Source organism: Bufo bufo, chromosome 3 (assembly GCF_905171765.1).
Source record: "Bufo bufo chromosome 3, aBufBuf1.1, whole genome shotgun sequence".
NCBI classification, from domain to species: Eukaryota; Metazoa; Chordata; class Amphibia; order Anura; family Bufonidae; genus Bufo; species Bufo bufo.
The window spans coordinates 603765363-603772831 of record NC_053391.1 but is presented as its reverse complement, the minus strand read 5'-3'; positions in this window follow the sequence as shown (position 1 = coordinate 603772831).

Below are 7469 nucleotides of genomic sequence, written 5' to 3'. Positions count from 1 at the left end.
TTTTTTCTATCTCTGGCCCTGACACACAGAAGATATTGCACAGATGTCACAAGTCATTGCATACACCCTCTATAGAAAAAGTATGGGAATGTATGGAAAAAATATACTAGTTATCACTTATATTTTTTTTTATCTCTGGCCCTGACATGCAGAAGGTATTGCACAGATTTCATAAGTCACTGCAGACACCCTCTATAGAAAAAGTATGGAAAATTATGGAAAAAATATACTAGTTTTTACTTATGTTTTTTCTATCTCTGGCCCTGACACACAGAAGGTATTGCACGATTTCACAAGTCACTGCAGACACCCTTCATGGAAAAAGTATGGAAAAGTTTGGAAAAAAAATCTGATGGCTATATTATATTGCTCCCATCACACACAATAGTCCTTAAAAGGACTCTAGGGTCTTTGAAACGTTTTTCAGCTAAATAGATTGCATTCAAACTCCTTACACTATCTGTCCCTTCCTAAGCGAAGCTCTCCCTGACTAATAATGAGCCAAACACGCGCCATCGGGTGCTGTTTTGCACCCGATCACGTGTTCCGGCCAGCCAATCACTGTAATGCCAGTAACTAAGAAGGCTACGGCATTACAGTGATGGCAGTACTTACCTGCACGTTTATTGGCTGCATAGCATGCTCGCTCAACACTATTTGCTACCCAAAATAATGTTTTCTCCTGGGCTACTCCTGATAATGTCATCAGGGCCTACTAATAAAACCGAGCCTGATCTCTCACTCATTGCCTGAGTATCAAAATATATATACAGACACTGCCGATAACCTTTTATATTCCTTATGGACAGCCTGGGTTTGACACTGCTCGGCTTTTGACTTTGCCTATTGCTTTGACCCTCTGTGTTGTTGTTCCTCCTTGTATTTCCTGTTTTTTTACTTCAGCCCTGTGCTTTGACTTTGCCTTCATTTGTTTACTCCAGATGGTTGAAAATGACCTATCATCTGTTTCTCATCCATGGTTATTTTTTAGATCCATCATTGTGTCACGAGGGTGTCAAGAGCCACGCCTGACTCCGTTATACCCGGGGTCAGGAAGTCGCAGCGGGTGGCTGCGCGTTCGATGTACAAAGACAGTGCTGTTTCATAATGGTAGCTTTCTGGGTTTGCCTTGCAATCCTTTTTGGCTCACTCAGGGATCCGTAGCTTCTCCTCCTCAGCTGTTTCTTGTCCAGCAATCCCAACCTCCTTATATTCCCATCTCCCACTTCTCTGGTTGCCAGATATAGAGCTTCCTGGACTTCTTTACTGACCCACTGGAGCTGAGTAGCTGAGATCCCTGGTTGTTGTTCCAGAACGTTACCCTCCGGATCCCTGTTGGCCTTGGTGGTCTGCTGTTGTCGCCCACCTGAGATTATATGTTTGTCTGTATTGTCTGTCCTGTCCTTGGTGTTCTCCTCTTAGTGTCAGTGGTGCGGACTAGTGATCCCACCGCCCCGTTCACTACACAGGGCTCATCTTAGGGAAAGCCAGGGTTTAGGCACGTGATCGGCGTACGGGTGAAGAACCCGTCTAGGGATGTCAGGGCAGTCAGGTGCCAGCCGCAAGGTGAGTCAGGGGTCACCACCTTTCCCTCTCCCTTGGACAGGGCCTTCCCATTTCCCTCGCTCTGCGTGACGCCGGTCATTACACATTGCTGCTGTGTACCATTCGCCAACTGGTGACTTCTCTGACGACTACAACCTAGGGATCCAACCAGTCAATGGAGTTTTCTGGTAACTACAAGTTATACCTTATCCACTGTATAGGAGATAACTAACTGATCAGTAGGGATTCAACCACAATTACCCCCACTGATCTCTAGAATGTAGTTTGCATACCCTCATCCTAATGGGGCGGGAGGTCAAGAATGCATCCTACAAGTACAACTCCATTTATTCTCCATTGTAATTCCATAGAGAATTAACAGAGACGCAAGGCACATCCTCAAGAAGCCTCTTCATTAGTATTATTATTAGTGATGAGTGAAGCGAGGTTCGGATGATAGATCCGAAGTCACTTAGCTGAAAACTTCGGATTAAGGCTCCATTCACACATCCGCAATTCCATTCCGCATTTTGCGGAACGGAATTGCGGACCCATACATTTCTATGGGGTCGCACGACGTGCGGCCCCGATCCGGAATTGCGGACCCGCACTTCCGGGTCCGCAATTCTGATCCTGAAAAAAATAGAACATGTCCTATTCTTGTCTGCAATAGCGGACAAGAATAGGCATATTCTCTTAGTGCCGGCAATGTGCGGTCTGCAAAATGCGGAACGCACATTGCCGCTGTCCGTGTTTTGCGGATCCGTGGATCCACAAAACACACACGGATGTGTGAATGGACCCATATGCTGTACAGAGATCCATCTACATATAGTATTAAAATGCACGGCCTCCGATGAGGCGAAGCGAGTTATTTGCAAAGTCTCATAAGACTTCTTTGAATAACTTATTTATTTGTTTAGTTATTTGATTTTTAAAGTGGAAAACCACTTTAAAACCTGGACCTAAACTTGGCTTCACTTCCGACTTGTAGATATATAGATTTGTGAGGAAAGATTCAGTTTAACCTGCATTTTGTACTTTTAAATTTAAAACTAGGAGGCTGGCCAGGACAGCCTGCCCTCTAAGACTGTCTATACAGAGATAACAGTCAATCACTAATAGGACAATATCCTTGACCTCAAAGCTTCACATTAGCAGCAGCCTTCTCCGGCAGGCAGTGTCGGCGGGCGAACAGCCTGCCAGATCCATGCTGCCGCTAGTGCACGCGTGCCGCCGGAAGTCTGATCCAGCCCCTTTCACTATAATGGCGAGAGGTGGCCGGAATAAAACTACGACATGTCGGAGAAGGCTGCCGCTAATGTCAAAGTAGCCTTTACAAGTTGTACTGAAACTTTCCCCACAAATCTATATATCAGTTTGCTCGGCTCCTCGTACTCTATAACAAGTAGTCTGCAGCTCATACACCTTTTTAAAAGTTTTTTTTTATTCCCGCTTCAATCATTTTTTTAGAATAGATCTTTGAATATGGTAGTCGCTGTCTTTTGTACAATTGCACTTCAGTCTCTTAAACTGAATGTATTTTTTCTCTGCCGTCTGTAGCATGTGGCAGAAAAAAATCCTGCTACTGCAGCCTGAGTTATTTAGCTCTATCCTGGTGCAGGAGGCCTGTGCATGATGATGTCATCACCTCTTTTGTGTTTGGGATTACATCATATAGCACAGGGACAGAGCCAGCTCAAACTCCTGGCCTGGAAGAGATATGTGCCCTACATCACGGACAACTGCATGGTGTAAGAATCAGGTAAGTTTTTTTCTTCAGAGATGCTAACAACAGGGGCAGTGAGGCACTATAAGAGGACAGAGTGTGCAGCACTAAATAGGGCACAGTGTGTGGCACTATAAGGGGAGTATGTAAACTACTGGGGTACTAAAGGGGACTATGTAAACTACTACAGGCACTATAGGGGACTATGTAAACTACTGGGGGCACTACAGGCTATCACTTAAACTACTGGGGGCATTATAGGGTGTTATCTAAACTAGAGTGGCATTATCATTACTGGAGGTACTATATGGGGGCATTATAACTACCGGGGGCACTATAGATGGGCCATATTACTTTTAGAGACAATGTGGTTGTTTTATTACTACTAGGAGCTCTATGGGAGGGTGATTATTAATACTGGGGAGACTATGGGGATCTGTATCAATACTGGGCGCACTTTGAGAGCAGTTTTACTGCTGGCTCACTATGGGGGGCTTTGGAGACACTATGAAGGAAATTTCTATGATGAGGCATTATTACTACTACCAGGAATACTACTACCAGGAATACTATTGGGGGTGTTATCATTACAATGTGGAGGGCACTACATGTAACAGGGGTACTTTTAGGGAGCATTATCACTATTAGGGCACTTTTAGTCATGAGGGCACTCTTGGAGAGAATTCTTAGTGTTAGTGGGACTTTGGGAGCACTGTTTCTACAGGGGAACTATCTGCATGGCACTATTAATTTTAGAGTTTAGTATTAGTGAACACAATCTGCCCAGTATTGGGAGTAGCAGCAGGATGACTCTGTTGGGCAACCAGGATGATGATGATGATAGAAAAGTGAAGGACTTAAGAGAAAAGATGTGGCTGTAATAACGTAAGAACTTTTATTAGAGGAGACGTCACTGGATGTAAGAGATATGTTTGGTATTAATGAATGTAATGTCCATCCAAATATGTCTTTAAAGGGGTTGTGTAGCCTCTTTAAATTGATGACCAATCCTCAGGATAGGCAATCAATATCTGATTGATGGAGGTTCAACACCCAGCACCCCCACTAATCAGCTGCTTGAAGAGGAGGCAGTGCTCCATGCAAGTACTGCTTCCTGTTTATTACACTGCCAGTCGTCTCCCCTGTAGTGGTGATGTAGTCTAATTACAAGTACTCACTCCATTCAAGTGACTTGTCATTACACTGCACTTCTGAGACGACAGGCAGTGTATTGAACAGGAAGTGGCACTTGTATCCGGCGGCTGCTTATATGCAAACTGCAGCGAGAACTTACTGGTATATGGCATGTTACCGCTGCAGCCAATCAACCCGAACTGTATAGTGACACGGACCCGAAGCTGCTCAGCCCCAAACACTGTGGCGTGTCTTTCATTGGGGGAGCAGCCCGACCGCATGTGGACCGCAGTAATCGACTAACCCCAGCAAAATATTCATACAATGGAGGATGTCGACGCGGTCCACATGCACCACAAGAGCAAACTACACAGAATGTAGCAAATAATCATATGAAACACAAAGAGAAAATGCACCAAACCGATAAACCACTGACTATACTGGCAGGTAATAAATGCAGGTATAAAAAGCTGAGACTTTCGCCAATATGTTCCTATCAGGAAAATATCGGAGCCCATCATGCACCACGTCACGGTCACTCAGCATGGCAGAGGTTCCTAACACGCCACAGTGTTTGGGGCTGAGCAGCTCCTCCAGAATTGCCACTATATTTCTGTGTTTTTGTCTTGTTAGATTGGAGTGTGTTTCAACACTCTTTTGCACCTGGTAACCTCCATCACATGGTCTGGTATAGGTGTGGCTCACAGTCTGGCCTCATTCACATTGTACTACCCCAGTATTCATGCTGGGCTTTTGTGTGGAGGCTTGGCTGTGAGCTGAATTATATCACCCCCAGACCTTGTTCACACCATAGTTAGAGCAGCGGTTAGGACCCTCTGCCATGCTGAGTGACCGTGACGTGGTGCATGATGGGCTCCGATATTTTCCTGATAGGAACATATTGGCGAAAGTCTCAGCTTTTTATACCTGCATTTATTACCTGCCAGTATAGTCAGTGGTTTATCGGTTTGGTGCATTTTCTCTTTGTGTTTCATATGATTATTTGCTACATTCTGTGTAGTTTGCTCTTGTGGTGCATGTGGACCGCGTCGACATCCTCCATTGTATGCATATTTTGCTGGGGTTAGTCGATTACTGCGGTCCACATGCGGTCGGGCTGCTCCCCCAATGAAAGACACGCCACAGTGTTTGGGGCTGAGCAGCTCCTCCAGAACTGCCACTATATTTCTGTGTTTTTGTCTTGTTAGATTGGAGTGTGTTTCAACACTCTTTTGCACCTGGTAACCTCCATCACATGGTCTGGTATAGGTGTGGCTCACAGTCTGGCCTCATTCACATTGTACTACCACAGTATTCATGCTGGGCTTTTGTGTGGAGGCTTGGCTGTGAGCTGAATTATATCACCCCCAGACCTTGTTCACACCATAGTTAGAGCACCGGTTAGGACCCTCTGCCATGCTGAGTGACCGTGACGTGGTGCATGATGGGCTCTGATATTTTCCTGATAGGAACATATTGGCGAAAGTCTCAGCTTTTTATACCTGCATTTATTACCTGCCAGTATAGTCAGTGGTTTATCGGTTTGGTGCATTTTTCTTTTTTGTGTTTCATATATCCTACATCAGGTGCAGGCTGAGCCTGTGTCACCCAAGTGCATTTAACCATCAACAGTGTGGTTATTTTTTGGCCATATACTACATCAGGTGCAGGCTGAGCCTATGTCACCCAAGTGCATTTAACCATCAACAGTGTGGTTATTTTTTGGCCATATACTACATCAGGTGCAGGCTGAGCCTGTGTCACCCAAGTGCATTTAACCATCAATAGCGTGGTTATTTTTTGGCCATATACTACATCAGGGGCAAGATGAGCCTGTCAACCAGCGCTTAAAAAATAAACCTGACATTTATATTCCTCCAAATCAGTACTGTTTTAGATGGTCAAGTTATTTAGTAGTTTCTGCTATATCAGGCCTACTTTAAATCTATCCCAAAAAGGGTATATTAGATTCAAGGTGCTGATAGTGTCATTCTGAAAAACTTAACACACACGCTACAGTGCAGATACAAGTCTAATTCTGTGATTAAAGGTATATCTGTCACACAGCGCGTAAAAAATAGGCCTGACATTTCTATTCAACCAAATCTGTACTGTTTTAGCCGGTCAAATTATTTGTAGTGACCGTAAAAGCACAGTTTTTGTTCTGGGTTGAAAAACTATTCCCAAATTTGCCATTCTCAAAATTAGTAGTTTCTGCTATATCAGGCCTACTTTAAATCTATCCCAAAAAGGATATCTTAGATTGAAGGTGCTGATAGTGTCATTCTGAAAAACTTAACACACACGCTACAGTGCAGATACAAGTCTAATTCTGTGATTATAGGTATATCTGTCACACAGCGCGTAAAAAATAGGCCTGACATTTATATTCAACCAAATCTGTACTGTTTTAGCTGGTCAAATTATTTGTAGTGACCGTAAAAGCACAGTTTTTGAACTGGGTTGAAAAACTATTCCCAAATTTGCCATTCTCAAAATTAGTAGTTTCTGCTATATCAGGCCTAGTTTAAATCTATCCCAAAAAGGATATCTTAGATTCAAGGTGCTGATAGTGTCATTCAGAAAAACTTAACACACACGCTACAGTGCAGATACAAGTCTAATTCTGTGATTAAAGGTATATCTGTCACACAGCGCGTAAAAAATAGGCCTGACATTTCTATTCAATCAAATCTGTACTGTTTTAGCTGGTCAAATTATTTGTAGTGACCGTAAAAGCACAGTTTTTGTTCTGGGTTAAAAAACAATTCCCAAATTTGCCATTCTCAAAATTAGTAGTTTCTGCTATATCAGGCCTACTTTAAATCTATCCCAAAAAGGATATCTTAGATTCAAAGTGCTGATAGTGTCATTCTGAAAAACTTAACACACACGCTACAGTGCAGATACAAGTCTAATTCTGTGATTAAAGGTATATCTGTCACACAGCGCGTAAAAAATAGGCCTCACATTTCTATTCAACCAAATCTGTACTGTTTTAGCTGGTCAAATTATTTGTAGTGACCGTAAAAGCACAGTTTTTGTTCTGGGTTGAAAAACT